The sequence below is a fragment of the Galeopterus variegatus genome, unplaced genomic scaffold (assembly GCF_000696425.1).
Source record: "Galeopterus variegatus unplaced genomic scaffold, G_variegatus-3.0.2 Scaffold4080, whole genome shotgun sequence".
In the NCBI taxonomy this organism is placed as follows: Eukaryota; Metazoa; Chordata; class Mammalia; order Dermoptera; family Cynocephalidae; genus Galeopterus; species Galeopterus variegatus.
In genome coordinates, this window is record NW_007730191.1 from 23,066 (window position 1) to 45,619 (window position 22,554).

At 41.7% G+C, this 22,554-nt stretch overlaps 1 pseudogene; it reads right to left on the reverse strand.

Moving 5' to 3' along the window:
* Nucleotides 1-5,857: 5,857 nt before the first annotated feature.
* Nucleotides 5,858-21,781, reverse strand: LOC103602277 (annotated as a pseudogene).
* Nucleotides 21,782-22,554: the final 773 nt, after the last annotated feature.

The following is a 22,554-nucleotide window of genomic DNA, read 5'->3' on the forward strand; positions in this document are numbered from 1 at the left end:
AAAATAATAAAATTCAAAAATACATGATAAATACAAAGGAATAAGTTTATTATCAATGAGGGGGCAATTAAGGACAATGCCTAATTAACAGAATGTGTAAGGAGAAAGTGAGGTCATCTAATAAAGTATTGTGTACTCAGGACACCTTTTATAATGTTATTCTCAGTATGTATGGGGTTATATACAGTGAAATACATACATAATTCATAAACACAGATACATATCTAAAATGCTTTTTGCAATTTTTTAAATTAAAAAATATATAATTAACATCATTATAGGGTTCTGATTTAGAAACAAATGTATCCACTGTTATAAAATTTTGATGTTACTTTTGCAAATTTCAAAATTCATATATTTATTTTAAATACAGCCCCTTATGCAATAATAGATATTGATAAGAGAAATTATCATGTCTTCCTCTCATCCCATTCCCACCACAAGATGTTCACATTCTTTTTTTTAAATCTAAAAACATATTTACTTCCCCTTCACTTTTTTAATTAAACATTTTTTGAGGTAACTGTAGATTCTGCAGTTGTAATCAATCATGCAGAGAGATTCCTTACATCCTTTCCTGTTTCTCTCATTGTTAATATCTTGCATAACTTTTGTACACATCACTAGCAGTATAACAACATTGATAAAGTTCAACCACTACAAGTCTCCTTTGTATTGCCAAAATGTTCACTCTTGAAAACTGACATTATATATATTTGTATATGATTATATATGTATTTTTTCATTTATAAGTTTTATTTATTAAAATATTGATACTGAATTGTTCCAGTTTAGTTTAGAACATATTAATACAAGTTGTTTATGGTACATTTTCTCTATTTTTTTGTTATTGATGCTTTTGGTACCTTATTTAACAAGAAAATACTCTCTAATAGAGAAAATTAAGAGATATTACAATAGAGTTATGGAAACCACAAATAATACAATAGAGGTATGTATTTATTATTACTATGATTTTCAAACAATAAAACTCATATGTTTCTTAATATGTAAAATGTACTCTTATCAGTTGGATCTCATTATACATATTATTCTGAAACTTGCTTTTTCAATTATTTATCTCTTTTTTATGTGTACTTTTACATTTCATATGTTGGAATTAGTGTAATATTTTGTTGAGATATATAATATCTGGCTATAGACATCACTGTTTTAGCTAGTAAGATTTATTTGCATGTCTAGCATATTCATCTTCTGTCACTAAAATATGTTGTAAATATTTTTCCAACTATTCACTTGCCACTAATTTTTCATTGCTTTGCAGAGTGGATAAAATATATCTTTTGAACATTAATTTTTCAAATTCAACTCAAAGCAATTCACTGTAGGAAAAATTGAACCTGGTACCGATGTGCATTTACTACTTTCTGATTGTCCAAGGTACTACCGTGAAGAAAATTTAGGAACCCTACTGTTTTAGTCTGTTTTGTGTTGCGAAAACAGAAATACCTGAGACTGGGTAATTTATAAAGGAAAGAGGTTTATTTGGCTTATGATTCTGGGACAGCTGCATCTGGCATGGGCCTCAGGCTGCTTCTACTCATGGTGGAAAGTGGAGCTGGCGGGTACAAGCAGATCACATGATGAGAGGAAGCAAAGAGAGGAAGCAAGAGAGAGGAAACGAGAGAGAGAGAGAGAGAGAGAGAAGGTGCCAGGGTCTTTTTAAGCATCGAGCTCTCGCAGGAACTAATAGAACAAGAACTCACTCAATAATCCCCCCTCCCCCAGGGAAAGCATTAATCCATTCATGAGGGATCCGCCCCCATGACTCAATCAGTTTCCAACACTGCCACATTGGAGATCAAATTTCCACATGAGTTTTGGAGGGGACAACACATCCAAACTCCATCACACCACGTGAATAAAATCCAAGACAAAAACCATAAAAGTCCAGTCCAAAGTCTCATCTGAGACCAAAAGCAAAAGTCCTTCCAGCTATGAACCTGAAAAACAAAGCCAAATTTATCTACTGCCAAGATACAACGGTGGAACAGACATTGGGTATACATTCCCATTCCAAAAGGGAGGAATAGGCCAAAAGAAAGGAAAAACAGGCCCCAAACAAGTCCAAAACCCAGTGGGGCAGACATTATGTCTTAAACCTCCAAAATAATGTTCTTTGACTCCAACTCCTGCATCCTGGGCATGATGGTTTATCTGGGCCCCCAAAGCATCAGGCAGCCTCTCCTACTTACACTGCAAGTAAGTTGAGAAATTTGCCTGGAGTGCACACGCAATTATGAAGCTAACAATCAAGTTTGAAAGGAAAAGAAGATGCCAGAAGGTCTGAAAATGGGGGAAAGTTAGAAGATCAAGGCATGGGAGGTTAGTATGAAAGACAGCATTAATAATTAAATGAAATGTGAAAAACCATAGGAACAGAACTGATCTTTTGAATACCTGTCTATCTGAAAACATTCATTTCTTTCTATGTTCTATCCTGTCTTGATAAGTCAACCTATAGTTGAATATCAAAGCAGCAGTTTTCTATTGTGTCTAGGAATTGAGAGACAGTACACAGGAACCAAAGATATGGGTATGGAAAGAGATGTCCCAAGAGCACACCCATCTGTGATCACAGAATGTAGTTGAGTAAATTCACTTGTGCTGATTTTAGGTCTAACTATAGTTTTTATGTCAAGTATGAATTTGTGTTAGAGTTGAGAGTGGCACAGTGAGAATGTCTACATACCAAAAGCCTGAGGTGCATTACTTATTTCAGTCCTCTGAGCCTAATTTTTCTCTTCTTTCAAATGACAATTTGAAAAGAATTGTCACTACTACTCTTGCAATATACTGCTTTGGAGATTAAATGAAGGACTAGTGATAGTGATTAAATGAGTATGCAACCATTCCATACTCAGGTTTTGGGGCCCCCCTGCCTAGTTTCACATCTCAGTTCTGTTACATAGAAACTGTGGCTTTGGGTATAAAGATATGTGTATGAGAAAGAAGACTTCAGGGTTAGCATTTACCCAGGAGCATGGGACCAAAGGGATTTGTAGGAACTGGCAGGAAGGTGAGTGAAAGGAAGACTGTGGCATCTGAGCTGGCTGGGGAAGGAGGTCAAGTATATGGAAGCCTGATGATGTAGAGAGAGGAAGTGGATGGGCCATGCATTGGGTTCCATGGTCCCTGCCCACAAGAGAACCCAGGCAGCTCTCAGAGTCTGACTTGAGCCAGACACTGTGATTGCTCCATAACATGTGAGACAGTCTCTATTGCTCACAATGAGGCTGAGAAGGGCACAGTATGGTCTCTGTTCCCTAGGTGAGAAGCCCGAGGCTTAGAGAGGTATGGGAGCTTGTCTTATCCCCTTAGCTCATATTTTTAAGAAATCCACACTCCACCATATGGCTTCCTAATGTAAATGTCCATAAAGTGTTGAAAAGTGCCATGTGAACAGAAATAACTTACGTCAAGCCCAAAAGTGGAGGCATAATTTGTAAACTGGTGGTACCTCACCATGTCATCATTTATAGGATTGTAACTTGAAATCTTTGTACTGCTATTCCTATAATATCAAAAATTATGCCTGCTTATTGTCTAAAGTGCAAGCACTATGGACGTGTGGGAAATAAATCATGCAAATGCCCCGTTGAACTCTTGCCTGCAATTCAGAAATGCCAGTCATTGAGAAAGATTCCCGCATAATGGACCATAATGTGGAATTCTGTGCTACTGTTTATTCTCTGCAAGTGAAAAAAGCTGAACCCGCTTGAGAACATGGACATGGAGCAGCAGGTGTCAGCTCCCTGGGAGTGTGCTGGGCAGACAGGCTGACTGTCACTCATGCTGCTGGTGCTGAGGTGAGACTCCTTCCACAGTGCACCTTCAGGAAGGACAGGGGGCGGGACGATGGGTGGGAAGACAGATGGAAGCATGGTGAGAGCTGTGGAAAGGCCCATTTCCCATTCACCTGTGTGCAGATCACAAAACTGATCACAATATAGTCTTTGAAAACATTCAAATGACCGGACTCCCCTCCCACAACCAGGCACACTGTGCCAGCACCTCAGGACCCACCAGGGGACCCAGGGTATGGAGCCTTGGACTAGAGACCCCCTCCCACAACCAGGCACCCCGAGCAAGCACCTTGGGGCCCACCCAGGGATCTAGGGGTATGGAGAAGGGGACTGGACCCCCTCCCACACCCAGGCACACTGCCAGCACCACAAAGTAGGCCAAAAACATCTCCTCCATGTGGGTGGCCCACCATAGCTACCACAATAACCATGGCTGCCACAAAGGGGGCTAGATGCCACAACCACCACGCAGATGGTCCGACAGCTACTGGAGTGAGTTGACACAAGGAGAGTCACCAGCCGAGATAAAAGAGGAGGATGTCTGTCTCTACAGAGCCCATTTCATAGTGATGGAAGAAACATCTGCTCTATGATAGTACTGGGGGACCTGATCATTCCTCTCAGCACTGGACAGATCATTTGGGCAACAAATCAACAGAGTAACCATTATTCTTTCAAAGGAGAGAAGAAATCTAGGGTGATTAGAAAGGGGGGGGAGAGAAAGGGGGATGAGGAGGAATTGGACAAGTGGCATAAAGAATATTTACAATTTGTTGTGGAATATACTATAAAACATATGTACTTCACAGGGCCTGGTTTTCCAAATCCTTGCAGTTTCAAATATCGACCTTGAGGAGGACTGGAAATTTTCCTCAGGCTATATGTCTCTGGTGTAAGATAAAGATTTGTGGCACAGCAAGGTTGCTGGCTCAAGGACAGACTAGTTACTGATTGTTATGTAAAGATACTGAGAAATTGCTGTAAGATCACTTAATTGTCTAATGGAATGTCGTCTGACTTGTTTCACTGAAAGTTACCAGCCTATATTGTTAAACTATAACCCCACCTGTGTTCTCTTCCTGTAACTTCCTGGTCTGGGAAATAAATGCAGGAAGGGAACCCCAATTCGGCATTAATTTCCTGAGGAAGGGTTGCCTCTTGCTGGAGGGAGCATTCCCAGGGAAGTTAACCACTTCACGGCTTCTCACTGCTCAAAAGAGATGAGCTTTGAGTAATCCTTTGTGTCTCCATCACCCAGGGGAAGTGGGGTGACAAATCCGTGGGGGACAAAGCAACACAAAGCAACAATTTGTAACAATATATATGCAGTAATATTGATTTGATCAACATATCTCAATGTTGAAATATGTATAATCAATTTTGATTCAATAAAAATTAAAATTTAAAAAAAACGTTCAAATGATTAGGAGTGAGAAGTAAAATAGGAAAGTCCTCACATTCCTTCCCTCCTTCCTTCCACAGCCCTCACTTGCCAGTAGTCAGTCATCCCTTGCAAAGCTGTTTTTGTGCCAGGTAGCATGCCTGCTTCTGTGAGCCTCCAGGTAGAACATCTGACGGAGTCACACTGTCTCCAAATGCCAATCCCTGGAAGCAGCGTGTGCCCTCTCTCACAGGATTTATTGACAAACTCCCTATGGAGGCAAGCCTGACCTATCTGCCAGGGCAAGCCAGGGATGAACGGGATGGGGACGGTGGGGAGGGGGCTTGGGACATACAGGTCCTTTCAGTCCTGGCCCTGCTGGCTGGTGGTTGGGGCAGGGGAAGAGCAATCCAGGACACACATACAACACGCAATGTCACTCTTTATGAAGAAAACAAACAGCAATCATAAGTGGAGAAAATACACACTAGTCAACTGGCCCTTCGGGTGGGTGCTTATGTTACCTGGCCTAGTTTGGCTTCTTGCTCAGCCAGACCCCCAACCCCAGTCATGGGTGTGGCTTCAGGTTGGTGCAAAGAGAAACAAAAATGGTGTGGATGAAGACAAAGACCACTTCCAAGGGCTCCTTTTAGGGGATTTGTCTGAAGGCTTCCTGTTGGATCTTGCCCTTGGTCTGGAGGAAGTAAAGGGAAGGAGTTGGGACCTCAGAAGAGTCAAGTGCCCTGAGTTCCATCTCCCATCCACCCGGCCTCTATCTTCCTGGCCTTCCTAAAGGCCCAGGGACATCCATATTTTACCCACTTGATTCCCAGACCTCACCTGGAGTATAGCGAAAACCTGACCAGCTCAGGTGTAGTTCCACTAGTTGTCCTGAAGGCACCTGGGGTGGGAGAAAAACAGGTGATTTCCATTACTACAACAGGACAGACCTTGGAATGGCCACCATTTAACCTCTGCTACTTTTTTGCTGGGACACATGTACAAGCATGAGCACTGTTGTGATGATGAACAAGGACCTAGAGAAAACCAAAACTTCTTTCACTAACACTTGTACCCATTAGAATTCAAAGCAGAAAAATAGAGGTATTCAAAAGAATAAGGGAGCCTGATATATGTCTATTTTTTTTAAAAAGTTCAAGAAAATAACAAATGGAAGTTCAAAGATGAAAAATTTCCAATTGTTTTTAAATTGAGATATACGGCACATATTGTAGCACTCACTATTTTAAAGTGTACAATTCAGTGGTTTTCTATTATGTTCACAAGAATGTGCACCCATCACAACTATCTAATTCCAAAACATTTTCATCACCTTAACAGTCATTTTAAAAAACCTTCCTTACTTGTTAGTAGTCACTCCCCATTCCCCCCTTTCCCTAGACTCTGGCGACCATTAAACTGCTATCTGTCTCTATGGATTTGTTTATTTGGTGCATTTTATATAAATAGACTCTTACAATATACATGAGGATACCTCAAAAAGTTCATGAAATGATTTGTATTGTCTTCTTTTATATTTACATGAACTTTATGAAGTACCCTTGTAGTCCTTTGTGACTGGCTTCTTTCACTTAGTATAATATTTTTGCTTATTTGGGGCATTTTATATAAATGGACTTATGTACTCTTTTTTGACTGGCTTCTTTTACTTAGAATAATATTTTCAAGGTTCATCCATGTTATAGCATGTATCAGAACTTCATTCGATTTTATTGCTGAATAATATTCCACTATGTGGATATATCACAACTGATTTTTCCATTCATAAACTGATGGACATTTAGGTTGTTTGTGCTTTTTAGCTATAATGGATAATTCTGCTATGAACATTCGTGTACAAATTTTTGTGTAAACGTATGTTTTCATCTCTCCTGGTGGAATTGCTGGATCATATGGTAACTCCACGTTTAACATTTTAAGAAACTGCCAAACTGTTTTCCACAATAGTTGCATCATTTTTCATTCTTACTAGCGATTTATAAGGGTTCTAACTCATCCATATCTTCGCCAACACTTACTTGCATTTAAAAAAAATCATAGCCATGTTGGTGTGTATAAAGTGATGTCTCAGTGTATTTTTGACTTGTGTTTCCCAGATGACCAATGATGTTGAGCATCTTTCTATGTGCTTTGTGGACATTTGTGTGTCTTTTTTTGCAGAAATGTCTATTTAGATTTCTACCCATTTTAATTGGGTTACTTGTCTTTTTATTATTGAGTTCTAAGAGTTTTTATATATTTTGGATAGAAGTCACTTATCAGATATATAATATGCACTTATTTTCTTTGATTTTGTGGGCTGTCTTCTCTTTATTGATAGTGTCTTTTTTTGGAAAAAAGTTTTATATTTTAATGAAGTCTACTTTGTCAGAAACCACTGCCTAATTCAAGGTCACAAAAACTTACCCCTCTGTTTTCTATTAAGATTTTTATTGTTTTAGCTCTAACTTTTAGGCCCTTGGCACATTTTTGTTTATTTTTGTGTATGGTGTGAGATAAGGGTACAACTTCTTTCTTTCGTGAGTGGATATCCAGTTTTCCCTGCACCAAGTGTTAAAAAGGCTATTCTTTACCTATTGGCCATTTCTTGGCACCTTGGTTAAAAACCAATTGACCATAAAGGTAAAGTTATTTTTTTTGGTGGGGGGGTGACTCTCATTTTATTCCTATGTCTATTTTTAGACCTGTACTACCCAGCATTGATTGCTTACTGTAGCTTTGTACTAACTTTCTAGTGAGTCCTTCAACTTTTTCCTTCTCTTTCAAGATCATTTTCCTATTCTGGGTTCATTGTATTTTCATTTGAATTTTAGAATTAAGTTGTAAATTTCTACTAAGAAGCCAGCAAGGATTTTGATATGGATTTCATTTGCATTGAATCTGTATATAAATTTGGGTAGTATTTCCATCTTAACAATATTAAGTTTTCCAATTCATTAGCACAAGATATCTTTCCATTTATTTAGGTCTTTGAAAATTTATTTCTACAATTTGTTGCTGATTTCAGAGTATATGTTTTGCATATTTTTGTTAAATTTATTCGTAAGTATGTTATTTTTTGATGCCATAGTAAATGGAATTTTTTTAAAATTTTATTTTCTGATTGTTCCTTCGTTACTAGTGCATAGTAATACAGTCGTTTTTTTTTTAAAGGATGACCGGTAAGGGGATCTCAACCCTTGGCCTGGTGTTGTCAGCACCATGCTCAGCCAGTGAGCAAACCGGCCATCCCTATATAGGATCCGAACCCGTGGCCTTGGTGTTATCAGCACCGCACTCTACCGAGTGAGCCACGGGCCGGCCTCGTTTTTTTTTTTGTATTGATTTTCTGTCCAGAAACAATGCTGAACTTGTTTATTAATTTTAATAGTTTTTTAGTGGTTTCCTTAGGATTTTATATATACAAGATTATCTCATCTGATCTGAACATTATGTTGTTTTAAAATTACTTACTTTATAATAAAATTAATATATATTTTTCATAAGCCCACTTTTTTTGGAAGCACACCATCCAAACCATTATTTTTATAAGTTAACTGCACATTTTCATTTTTCACTCCCCACTCCTCTCATCTCACACCTACTCTCACAGACTCCCAGCACTCACTTCTGAGACTACTCAAAGTCCATCCCAGACTGGGTGGAGAAAGCCTGCACCATTTCCTGCTGCTCCTTGGAGAGGGTGTGAATGGAGCTGGAGGAGGACGTGAGCATTGGGATGGAGAAGGCAGTCTGCGTCTCTTTGGTGCTGGCATTCCTCACAATTAGCTCATCGTTCACAATGCACAGACTGGAGGAAAGATGGACCCTCAGACAATTGGACAAATGGACAATCCCACACTTCCAACCATGATCCTGCTTCCTCTGCCACTCAGCAACCAGATTCCTTCTAAATTCCTGCTCTGCCTACTTCTCAGATTCCATTTCTGGTACCCTTTACCTCTGCCACAGAGCCCACTTTTGCAGAGATTGTCTACCAGCTTCACTAAATGTGTAGATTTAACCCCAATGTATTTACCCTTTACAAAAGAAGCGGACATTCATCCTCATTTTGAGAGGAGGACAGCGAGTCACAGAGATATCCTATAACTTGACCAAAGTCACACAGCTAATTAGTGGGTGCTGGAGTCAGGAAGAGAATCCTGTATTCTTACCCCAAAGCCCACACTCTTAACCACATATCTAGACTTCTCCTTGGATCTACTTGCTGGCTTTTCATGGTATTGAGAAGACCTTAAGACTACTAGCACATTCCTACACCATTGGCTGCAGGCTGGGATGGGTGTTCCCACTGCCACCTACAATACAGCACTTACCTGGAGGAGCTGTCAGAAGTCAAGATGAAGGTCCAGGTGAAGGCACGAACAGAACCCTGAGAATTTCCTTCCACTTCAAGGATAACAAACAACAATACCCCCTTAGTGTGGCACATACTTTCTATGCTCAGAGAGCGTTCCCCAGTCAGGGTCTTACATGATTCGCTGTGGCAGCCTGAAGGGAGCAAGACTGGGATAGTTTTTCACTGGGAGTCAGGATGGGGTTTCAGGGATTGAGAGAACAACAGTAGGAATAATTAGCTCCCAGTGATAGAACCCACTAACATATATCAGGTCCCTTGACAAACATAAGTTCACTTATTATTATCACTTTGATTCATTTATATATTATCACTTTAATTCATTTATATATTATCACTTTGATTCATTTTTCACAGCTGCCCAGAAGATGTGCTTCCCAGCCCCATTCTGCAAATGAGGAAACTGAAGGGTTAGGTAACAGGCCAAAGTTTACAAAGTAAGGATCTGGGATGAGAATCATCAAACTTCACAGCCTGTGTCCCTAATGCCTAAGCTGTGAGGGGTAGACAGGCATGGATGTAGGTCAAGTCAGTATTGTTTGGAGGCAAAATAGGGGTGGGAGAACACAGGGAAGGTAAGAGAAAGAAAGGGAAGGGAACTGTGAAGCTGGAGAGTTCTAGGAGAGAACCCAACAAGGGAAAGGGAGTAATGAGGGATCTGAGGAGAGGACTGTACAGACACTCACCTTCTTGAACACTCTATTAATAGAAAAGTAGAGCATTGTTTCCTGGAAGTAAAGAATGGTAAACTAGGGCTTTCCTAAAACTTCTAAAACCTCCTGTCTACTTCCAGCTTTCTGGGCCTGCCTGAAGTGCTCACCGTCTGAATGCACAGGTCTACCACATAGGAGTTAAAGTCATGCTGAGTTTTGGGCAACATACTAAGGGAGTCCACAATGTCACATTTGGTGTGCTTCAGCAGCTGAACCCACAGTTCTGTGAGGGGAAGAGAAGTGAAGATAAGGGGCTGCCACGCCTTGGCCCCTGTATCCTATTTTGACTCCTTCACACCCCCTTTCCCATGCTGATCTTCCCCCATCAAACACTTAAAAGAGTCCTTGAGCTTCTTCATATTTCTGCTATCCTTAAGTACTCCTCCAAGCTGCTCCTAAGAGTAAAAGAACAGGAGGTGGTGGTCCAGCCACAGTTATTTTCAGGAGCTGGCCTGTGTCTTCTGGGGAGCCATACAGCCCAGGACCAGACTCTGAGCTTTGGTACTCACAGTGCTGGGTCTTCCGGGTCAAAAGGAATGGTCAGACAGAAGCAGGCCTCATCATGGTAAGCATCAAGAAGACCCTGTCGATTTCCAGAGTCATAGATCAAGTAATACCTGTTGGAGAACAGGATATCTCTGTGGTTTGGGCCCTAAAGGGGCCTTGAAAACTTCCCTCAAAACATGAGCATATCTGTGTGTGGAGTGGCCTCTCTTGTCCCAGCCCTCCCTTGCCTCATGGTCCCAGGGGTACTTACTGAAGCAGGAACTGAGGACCAGATTCTTCAAGGTCTCAGATCCTTTATAACTTTCCTGGAATGAAAGACACCTTGAAACTATGTGTTTGACAAAACCTCCCTTGCAACAACAGTTCAAATCTTGATGGCCCCTCCTCACCTTACAAGGTTTTATTGTATCTGGGACTTTAATGTCAATTATAATTGGTGGTGGTAACTCCTGGCCATCCTGAAGAAGGGAAGAGCTAGTGAGCATAGCAGACCAGGGAGGTGAAGCTGGATGAGCAAAGAGATGAACAGGTTGGGGTCAGGGGACAGAATTAGAGGTTAGGTATGAACGGGCCCTCTAAATTCTACCAGTAGTACAACAGTTGGCATCTTCACAAGTGGGTCCTGGAAGCCTCTATTATAATATGCAACTTTTGTGAGAATGAGCGAGTGTGAGTGTGAGTGTGTCTGTGTGTGGACAATTTTTCCAGGGAGAATAGTGATGATTTTGTCAGGAGCCCGTGTCCTCTAAAATGGAAACATGTCACCTTGGCAAGACCAAAAATGCCTGAGGGCAGCTATGGAGGTCACATATGTGCATAAGAGGAGACAGTGATGAAGGGAAGGGAGGTACGTACCAGGCATAACAATTTGGGGAAACAATCCTGGATGGCACTGTCCAAAACCAAAAGATAGAGGGAAGTGACTGACGGATCGGAGTTGCACAGCTCCTCTCCCTCCCCTCCCCCTCCTGTCTCTCACTCACTCTACTCCCTCCCCTTCCTCCTGGGTAGCTCCCACCTAGACTGTCTTGGCTTCCTCCTTCAGTGCCACAGGGAGCAGCATTTGGAGCTTGGGCTTCCTCCAAGTCCCCATGGAAGGCTTCGGAGGGAGCAGGTAACGGAGTGGGAGCCCAGGGCTCTGCGACCTCATGGGTGTCCAGGATTCTTTCTGGCCTGACCAAGACCAGGTCGTTCCCCAGGGAAGGCCCAGAAGCTGAGGCAGGGAGAGGAAGGCAGGGCCATGGATGCAGAAAGCGAGCGAAAGTGGTGGAGGGCGAGACAGGGAGACATAGAAGACAGGCAAAGGAGGAAGAGGAAGTAAAGCAAAGGGAAGGAAAGGAGCTCTACCATGGTGGTGGGGACAGGGAGGAAAGAGGAAGACAATGGCTCTCCTGCCGAAGACTTTTCCCTCACCTGCCTCTGCCTGGCCCTGGGGCCTGAGGTAGGAGTGGAAAACATGCAGCTGTTGGGCTGGGCCCATTAGATGCATGTTGAGCCTTTGTCACCTTTGTGAGCCCACTCTGAGCAGGGCATGTGAAACAGAGCAGCCACGGGAGCAGGAGGCCTTCCTCAGAAGGAGTGAAGGGTCAGGCCCCAGCTCAGCATGGGGTTGAAGTCTGGGACCCTCTCATGATCACTACATTCTCTCCTGATGGTCACTGTGCACCTGTGTCTGTCTGAGTCGGTGCCTTGTTCTGGGAATCCTATCCAGCTGGAGCTACACTAGGCTCCTCTGAAGGACCAAGTGATGTGTGGAAGGAGGAAGGGAGGGTGCCAGCATGTGGCTCAAGGCTGTACACACCTGGTCATTGTGAGGAGCAGGAGCCCTGCTTTTTGGAGCACACTCATGGAGGGCAGGCTGGAGGTGGCTGGGTGCAGAGAGGTGGGAAACACACCCCAGATGAGGAGAAAAGGTGAGCAGGTCAGAGGAAGGAAAGGAGACCTCTAAGCACAGCTGAGGGACAGAGGAATAGAGGACAGTGCAGGGCCTATGGTCTTCCAGTGGACCAGAGCTGCCTTGTCCTGCAGACAGCACAGCAGGGGCAGCTCAGGCTACTGGAGGGTGAAGGTCCCTAGGAAATGTGACCAGCATTATCACTGACCTTACATAGAAAGATTGGTCTGGGAAGGTTCTGCGCAAGGGGTTCCCTTCCTGCCACAGCTCTTCCAGTTTCAACCCTTTCACCTTGTCCAACTCCTACACTGACTTCAGCTGTGAAATATGGGAAGGAAACTGGAAGAGGTGTCCCAGGGAAAGAGAGACATCCGGGACCCCGGACCCTCAGCCCCCACTCTCACCCGCAGGTACCTTTGCCTGCCTGTTGTCATCACCCTCATGTGGGCTACCAACCACCCTCTACTCCAATTTGATCTGGCTCCGTCTTTTCACCTCATTTTTGGAGAGGTTCAGGATCCTGACTGTAGGATCTTCTCTATAATGTCAGACAGGCCATCCAGCTGGTACAGTTTGTTGTTGCGCAAGTTTAAGAACAACAGCTTTTGGGGAAGAAGAGTCAGAGTGACAGTTACTATGTAGGGCCTCAGAGAAAAATCTGCTCTTCACCCCATCTCTTCCACCCCTCCACCTACATACCAGCACTAGGCCTAAGGCCTCACCTCAGGGAAATTCCTTTTAATGATCTGCAGGGCGGCAGCCATGCAGTTTCTTCGATTCAGGATTATGTCAATATCATGGCCCACCAAGTCTTCAGGAAAAAGAGAAGGGAATCAGAAGGCTGAGAGGGGTCTGGCTGGACCAGCACCAGCACCAACCCCTCCCCAATTTGCCATCCCTAAGTCTCCTTCCCAGGCAGAACCCTCTGTCCCCACCTGCCCTAGAATTACTGCTGTCAGCCATACCTGGGTCAACGTGCAGCCTCTGGAGGTCTAGAGATTGCCGGGAGAAATCATATTGTTTGTTTATGGTCAGCTGCAGAGACAGAGGTGGACAGAACAGTTCTGAGGCTGAGGTGCTGGTGGTGGTGACAGGGAGATTGGGGGGTGGGGGAAGAAGAGGTGAGTCTGGGAAGTGGGCACACAACGTGCTTTGAGTCTCATTACCTTTAGCTGCTCCATTTGTTCTGGGATCAACTTATTTCACACAGAGTAGAGTACAGCCAAAGGACTTACAAAAACACATATCTGCAGGAAGGAGAGCAGGGTAAGCACCGGGACATGTAATCCCAAAGATGACAACCATCTCCCGCCAGTGCTCCTGCCCCAGGACTAGGTACACGGAATGCCCTCGGCACACACCTTTTGATTCTTCTCAACACAAATCTTATAGCTGACACCCTTCAGTGCGGAGGCAGTACTAGCGTCCTGGACAAAGAACTGGGCCCAATTTTTGACACAGTGGCACTACAGGGAGTGTAGGCAAGAGCAATAGTGTCACAGGCCAACAGCCCTCGATGTAGCTGACACCCTTCAGTGCGGAGGCAGTACTAGTGTCCTGGACAAAGAACTGGGCCCGATTTTTGCCACAGTGGCAGTACAGGGAGTGTAGGCAAGAGCAATAGTGTCACAGGCCAACAGCTCTCGATGAGCCAGGCCTCTCCCCCTCCCCTGTGCCCACTCATCTGGCTTCACCACTGTCCTCTCTTACATCGACCGGGCTGAAGAGGACACTGCACTGGCTCTGGATTGAATTCATTAGCCACGTCCTGTCATACTTTCTCCCATATGGAATCTAAGGATAAGAAGAAAGAATAGGAGGGAGAAGAGAGACAGTGAGCCAGGCCTCTCCCCCTCCCCTGTGTCCACTCATCTGGCTTCACCACTGTCCTCTCTTACATTGACCGGGCTGAAGAGGACACTGCACTGGCTCTGGATTGAATTCATTAGCCATGTCCTGTCATAATTTCTCCCATATGGAATCTAAGGATAAGAAGAAAGAATAGGAGGGAGAAGAGAGACAATGTGGCATGGAATTAAGCCTGGAGAATGACTCAACTAAGTGTTTTATTCTGACCTTCTACTTAGGTTTAAAAGTCTTCTAAGGTAGAGACCATTGACATGATTTCAATTGTTTTTTTGTTTTGTTTTGTTTTGTTTTTGTTTTTTGTCAGGTATGGATTTCCTAACCAAATTTACCTCCCAAATAATCAAATTCAGATGCTCAAAATTATTCTCCTTTGATAAGGTTCCAGAAGATTCTACATATGGAAGATGCTACCTGCTCCTCTGACATGTCCAGAGACTCAACACCCCCACACTCAGCTTGAGCCAAACTGAGGCTTCTGGTGGGAAGCTGCTACATCTTCTTGGTAATAGTTTCCTCCTTTGCCTGTAGGCAACCTTTTGTCATCTTCTTGCGGTCAGCCTGTTCCCTTTTATTCCTTCTCTGATCCTGCCCTTGTATGTTAACTCCCCACGTCCCCAGGAAAGTACCTAGCATCTCTACGTGTGGTCAACACAACTCCCCTTGATCTACCTCTCCTTCACATTCTCCATTTTGTCAAAACACTCACTGTGATCTTGAACCACTCCCCAGAGCTTCATCTTGTGTAATCTCCTCCATTTCTCTTTCTTGTGGAATTCTATCTTGGTATTCTTTATGCCATTTTACACCATGATTGTCAGGTTGGAAGGTAGACGGTTGCTGTGGGAAAATGGGTAGGAGATGTCCACAAATATATAGAAATGCATAGAAATGCTACACAATCTTCTATACACTCTCAACTCACTGATATCCAGGTCTACAATTAGGACTGCTCAATCATTATATGACTTGTAGCATGCTTCAGTTTTCCAGTGAGAGAAAAAGAAGACCACAGAGAGTGAAAGAGTTTCATAGTCCTAGGGGCTGCTACACACAAACTGGGCTGCCTGGTCACTTACTGACGTATTTGGGAGTCCTCTTGGATATCCCTCATTGCCACGTTTTCACCATCCTCCTGAAGGTGGGAAGGAAGAAGCTCATACCCACGATCTGCATAATGAAGGTTTCCCTTTCCAAAATTCCCTTGGAAAGAACCCCCCTATTTTTTTTTCTTGAGTAGAGCTGCCACCATCCTTGTGTTCTGAAATTGGGAACAAAAATGCAAGTTTGAGAGACATCAGTGGTCATATACCATGTACCACGTCTTGGCCAAACACCATGGTCGGGCAAGCAAAGTGCCAACCTGCCCTAACAGAGCAATCACAGAAGCTCCAAAAAGCAAACTCCTCTGGCTGTACAGATTTGAGAACCTTTTCTCACAGACAATGTAATTAGGGAAGAAATCCTGAAGGAATGGGTAACTGCATGGAACCATTTATAAAATGGAGGAGGATTTATAAAGAACAAACGTGCAAGCATTATGGGTTAGACCAGACATCAGCCATACACCAGGAAGGCATCCAATCAAGAGTGAGTGCATGCTAATCAAGAGTGAGTGCATGAGCCTATAACTTCACTAGCTCACCAACAATTTAAAAAATTTGTAGATGTTGATAAAACAGTTGCCCTTTTTCAAATTTATCTTTCAGAAAAACATTGCCTCTAATGAATATATATATTATAATGAATATATATATATTCATGTAAATAATTCAAGAGAATTGTGGGGAAAGGGGGATCCAGAATCTATTGTTAGTGGAGGTGGCTGAAATATCAGAGAGTGGTTGAAGGTTGGAAGAGACCAAAAGGTCTTACAAGCGAGAGCCAAACAGTCAGGGATGAGAACATAAGACGAGGATAAACAATGGCAATACAATAAAATGAGCTAAACTTATGAGGTGCTGAATCCGTGCTAGCTATATGTCTCCATCTGGAAAGCTTCATGGAAAGCATATTACAAGTGTTTTCCTGCTTCTGTTACACTATTTTCTAAACATTACAAAGAAGACACAGTGAAAAAGATAACAATGAGGATAATAAGGACTATACCAAACTAGGCATTTGAAAAAGTAAATTTAGAGTTTTGCCTTCTGCAATGAGAGACTAGCTTAACTGGACCACACTTCCAACTGAGAACAACTAGAAAAGTCTGGAAAATCATTTACAATAATAAAAAAAAATCATTTAAAGGCACCAAAGTATAAAAGATGCAGTAAGATGTCATACGGCAAAGATCAAGGGAAAGAAGGATACCCAGAAGGTAATCCCAATCCTTGGGATTTTTTTTCTAGCAGCAGTTGATGATTCCTGAGGAGGCCTGTAAAATGTTGACATGCTGTGAATTTGTACAAAATTTCCACAGAGTCATGGGGGTAAGAGCATAAAATTTGAAGTTGGGCCTGCCAAAGAGAGGGAACTCTGGCAAACCACTCAGTCTTAGATACAGAACTCTAAGAGCTGTGCTAAGTGAGTAAGGATAAATTGGAAATAGACCAGCCCAAGGGACTCAAGTCCAGATTAACCTTCTCAGTCATCAATAGGATCAAAGGGATTTAGGACTTTTGTTGCCATCTAGCAGGTTGACAGAAAAAAATAAATTCTTTCCTGGAGGGAGATAACTTTATTCTAAGACTAAAATAAATAAATCTACAACTTATTATATATAGTTCCCTGAAAAAAAAGTAAAAGTAACTATGTGAAAAAGGAGTTAAGATGACATGATTGAAAACTAGGCAAGCAAAACAAAAAAGAGAGACAATGAAAACTAATCACACAAAATCCAAATAATCCAGATAATGGCATTATTGTTAAGAATATAAAATATTAAAAATTTCAGCCAAGAATTGGAAAATACAAAAAAATGAACAGAATTTCTAGAACTCAAAAATGCAGTAACTGAAATTAAGAAGCATTATGTGATTAGCAGCATAAAAGATACACCTGAAGAAAGAATTAGAGATTTAGAGGGGTTTGGAAAGAAGAGTCTGAAGAAAATATCCAGAATGAATTATGAAGAGACAAAACAATGGATACAGAAGGAAATGGGGCAAAATTAAAGGAATACAGTAAATAAATCAAACATATGTTTAATTGGAGTCCTAGATGGAAGATGAGAAAATAGTGTAGATCGGGCCGGCCCCGTGACGCACTGGAGAGTGCACCGCTTGGGAGTGTGGCAGCGCTCCTGCCGAGGGTTTGGATCCCGTGTGGAGACTGGTTCCTGCTCACTGGCTGAGCGTGGTGTGGGCGCAACACTGAGGGTTGCGATCCCCTTACCGGTCAGTAAAAAAGACAAAAGGGAAAAAAAAAAAAGAAAATAGTGCAGAAACAGTATTTAAAGATACAATGTTGGAGAAGTTTCAAAAAGTAAGAAAAGATATTAAGTCACAGATGCAAGAAGCAATATTATGTCAAGCAAAGTGGGGTATGAGAAAAACCAGACCCAGGCCCATCATAGTAAAGCTGTTTACACTCCCTTCCCCAAAGCAGATAGAGAAAAACAACAGATCATCTTCAAATGAGCAAAAATAAGACTGATATATAATTTTTAAGAAGAGATGATAATTTAAGCTAAGTGAAATTATATATCCATAGTGTTGAAGTAAAATAACTGCCAACCTAGAATTACATATCTAGAAAAACTTATCTTCCAAAAATGGAAGTTAAATACACAGACATTTTAATGCAAATGAAAGCTACGCAAATTTGTCACCAGACAATATTAAACTAAAGATTCACCATTAAGCCAGAGAAATATGATGCCAGATGGAGACATGTAAATGCAAGAAAGGATGAAGAATAATGGCATTGGCAAATATGTAGGAAAACCTAAATGAGTATTGCCTGCATAATATAGTGATAATTTCTTTGAATAATTCAAATATATATAAATACATATATAAAATTAAAATGCACAACAATAAATTGGGAGGGGCATTAATGAGGTTAAAATGTTGGAAGGTACCTGTGTTATCCAATGAGATGTAAAAGAACTAATGTACATTATAGTTGGTAAGGCAAGAATGTATGCTGCAATCTGAAGGGTGAAGACTACAAAAATGGCAAAATAATTTTTTGCTACCAAGCCAAATGAGCAAAATTTGAATAATTTCAAAATAATCATATTAAGTATTACAAAAGAAAAGAGAAAATTAGAATAGAAAGATAAATGTAAAGTAAACAGAAAGATGGTATATTTAAGCCAAATTAATATCTGAAATTATATGTAGATAGACTGAAGATTTCAAGTTAAAAAGCAGAAATCATAAGATTATATAAAAAACACTAATTCAATGAAATGTTCCTTAAGAGACACGTGTAAAATATTAAAATATGGAAAAATTGTTTAAAAATGACAAAAGATATACCATTAAAACACTGACCAACTAAAAGCTGCTATTAATAGGAGGAAAATTACTAAGCTTATATTAAGAAGAGAAAAAATATACTTTAAATAAGTACATTATTAGAGAAAAAAGGATATTTCATAATGATAAAAGTTTCAGTTCAGCATGAAGATGTTAATGAAACAAATTTGTATGCACCTTTTAAAATAGAGTCAAAATATACACAGCAAAAAAACTGATAAACTTAAATGGAAAAAATATACACAGTGAAAACTGACAGACGTAAATGAAAATGGACAAATTCACAGGCTCAGTGGGAAAGTTTAACACACCTCACTGAGTGACATATAAAATAGACAAAAAAATCAGTTAGATGGAGAAGATTTAAACAACATGAGTAACAAAATTTACTTGACAGAACACTGCATATGACAACATATCCAACATTCCAGAATAGATCATATACTGGGCCATAAAGCAAGCCTCGAGAAACTTCTATGGGGGTAATACAATCTACTCTGAATGGTTGGTGTGAAGATTCAAGGGTACTGGTCGCTTGCCTGCCCTTCCCTCACCTCTAGTATGAATCCAAAGAATGTTAATTTCCACCAACCCCTGCTCCAGGTGACCCTGCCATACCTCAAACCCTGGACGTGAGAAGACCACAGAAGCATTTCTCCTCAACTAGGAGAAAAATTTCACCTCAGCCATACCATAGGATGAGAGGTTTTCCATGTGAAATCGTGATGGGTTTCTCAGGGTCCACTTCACCCTCATCCTCTGAAGAGTAGGAAACAGTCAGCCTGGGCCCTCACTAACCCCCATTTAAAAGGGAGTCAGCCGTGTGTCCCATAGGTTGGAGAAAGGGTGGTAGAGGGGGCCTAGAAATCCCTCCTGTCCCGTGTGGACTTGAGGCCAAGGACTCATGCTGTCCAACTCACCCATGGTATGTCTTGAAGGCAATGACCTGTCACCACCGTCTTCACATGGCTCTCTTGAGGAGAATCTGTGTGGTCTGCAGCTGGGGGTTTGAAGAAGATTGAAGAGAGCTGTTGAGGAAGGTAAGAGCAGGCACCAAACCACTTGTCAGGGCCACATAAACAGGATGGAGTCCTTACAGGAAATCCCTTCCCCAATGGCATAGAGAGGAGAGCCCTGGGGGCCACAGAAGACTTACTTCCTATTCTTACCGCCCCCTAAGTTTGCTACGAGCTTAACACCCAAGGAACTGTTCTCAACTGAGCCACCTCTGCAGAGGTGGTTAGCTATAATCAGGAGGCCTTGGATCTAGGTGCTTGTTGCTACAAACACAGGGAGTTCTGTGCCAAGCTCCGTGTTGGCTGCATTACATTGTGTCCCTTCACGAAACACAAAATGACTCTTAAGTTCAGAATCACCAGCTCTTTGCTCTCTCTGAAGTAGCCAAGGCTTAGGGAGGTGTAGGAGCTCATCTGGGGATAATTCAGATGTTCCCTGGAGATGCAGATGCTGGAACTGAGGTCTATAGAATAGGCATGATCCCATCATGCATAGTTTTAACAAACTCTCTCCACAATATATTAGATTTACTTAAGGAAGGGTTAAGTTACAGAAAGATCTAAAAATAGCCATGATCCTCTCACCATGACCTAAAGATATCCATTATAAATAGATTGGTGCACATTTTCTAGATGTGTAAGGTCTACCTTAAAATATTTGCAAGTAGCATACATACATACATGTGTGTGTGTGTATATACAACCTCATATACATATATATTCTTTTAAAAATTTGCAGTCACATAATTTTCTGCAAATTGGATTTTTCACATATTGTGACATCTCTGATTTTCATTTCTTTAGCCAGTGTAGTTTGGATTCTGTGCAGATGTTTATTGGAGAATCATTTTGCTTTTTAGATAAATTAATGGTTGATCTTTGTCCCGCTCTCTCCTAGTTAGCAAAAGTCCTTTTTGTATAGGCATATTAACACAAAGTCTGCAGTACTGTTTGCAAATATGTTCTCCTGGATTTTCATATTTTCTTTTTTTGGCAGTTATAGAAAGTATAAACTTTTATTGAATTTATGACTTAAGGCAGGTCATTCTTTGGGGGCATAGCGAGAAGGGAAGAATATGGGAGAATGGGAAGGGGTCAGAGAAGCTGGAAGAGCTCTGAGAGGGAGCCCATCCAGGGGGAGGGAGCAGCAGGGGACTCTGGAGAGGGGACTCTACAGTCACTCACCTTCCTTGAACACTCCACTGACAGAAGAGCAGAGCATCCTTTCCTGAAAGGGAAGAACTCAGGAGCTCAGGATCCTCCTTAACCTCCGACCACATCCTACTCTCTGGTGCTGACCGAGGGAGGAAGCAGGTGCTCACCGTCTGGATGCACATGTCCACCACGAAGGAGCTGAGGTCATGCTGAGTTTTGGGCAACACACTGAGGGAGTACACGATGTCACGTTTTGTGTGCTTCAGCAGCCGCCTCCGCAGGTCTGTAGAAGGGATCAGAAGAGGAGATCTGGGCCTGCCACACCCTGGCCTTTGGCCCCTATGATTGTCCCCTTCGCTCCCCGCCCTTACCCTGCCAATCACACACTTACAGGTGTCCTTCAGCTTCTTCATATTCCTGTCATCCTTGAAGTACTTGCACAAGCTGCTCCTAGAAGAAAGACAGGAGGTGGTCAGCCAGTGCAGGTGTTTCCAGGAGCTGGCTTGTGTCTACTGGGGAGCTTACCTCTTGCCATCACCCTGATGTGCACTACCACTCACCCTCTGCCCAAATTTAATCTGGCTGCCTCTTCTCACCTCATTTTTGGAAAGATTCATGATTTTGACTGTGGGGGACTTCGCTATAATGTTGTTGCCAAGCTCAAGGAAAATAGCTTTTGGAGGACAAGAGTCAGAGTGATGGTTACTATTTAGGGCTTCTCCCCTTTCAAACTCTCCCCTTTCTTTTGCGGTTCATCGATATACTCTCTTTTTCCCCAATCTTTAACTCTTTTAAGAACATTGGGATTGTCAAGGGAAATCGTGTCTGTTGATTTCTCTGAAGGCTGATTAAGAAAGGTGCTCAGAGAAATAAATGTCAAATGTGAGTCTGTTAGAGAGCACCGGAGTGAGAACCAGACCCATTTCTCTTTACAGGACCTTGGGTAGGCCACTTCCTTTCTCATGTCCTTCACTCTTACATAGGTTGGGCAACACACATTACTACATTTGTGTGTGTGTGTGTGAATGTTTGTGTGTACTAATAAAAATATAGAAAATTGCTGATATTGCTGAGTTAGGGAAGTAATCGTGGTTGCTTTTTTATATTTCTATTTGCTTTATAAATTTTAAAAGTTTATTGTATTTCAATTTCATAATATAAATTATGTTTGAAAAATATTTCACTACTTAAATTTTACATAATTTATAAACCTCTCAATTTGCAAAAACATTTCTGAAAATTCATTATACATTATAAACTATTTAAATTATAATTATTTAATTGTGATTGTTGTTTCTTTTTCTTTTTTGATTGTTTATTCAGTTAGCTCCCACTTATAAGTGAGGACATGCAGTATTTTTCTTCCTGTACCTGGCCCATTTCGCTTAGC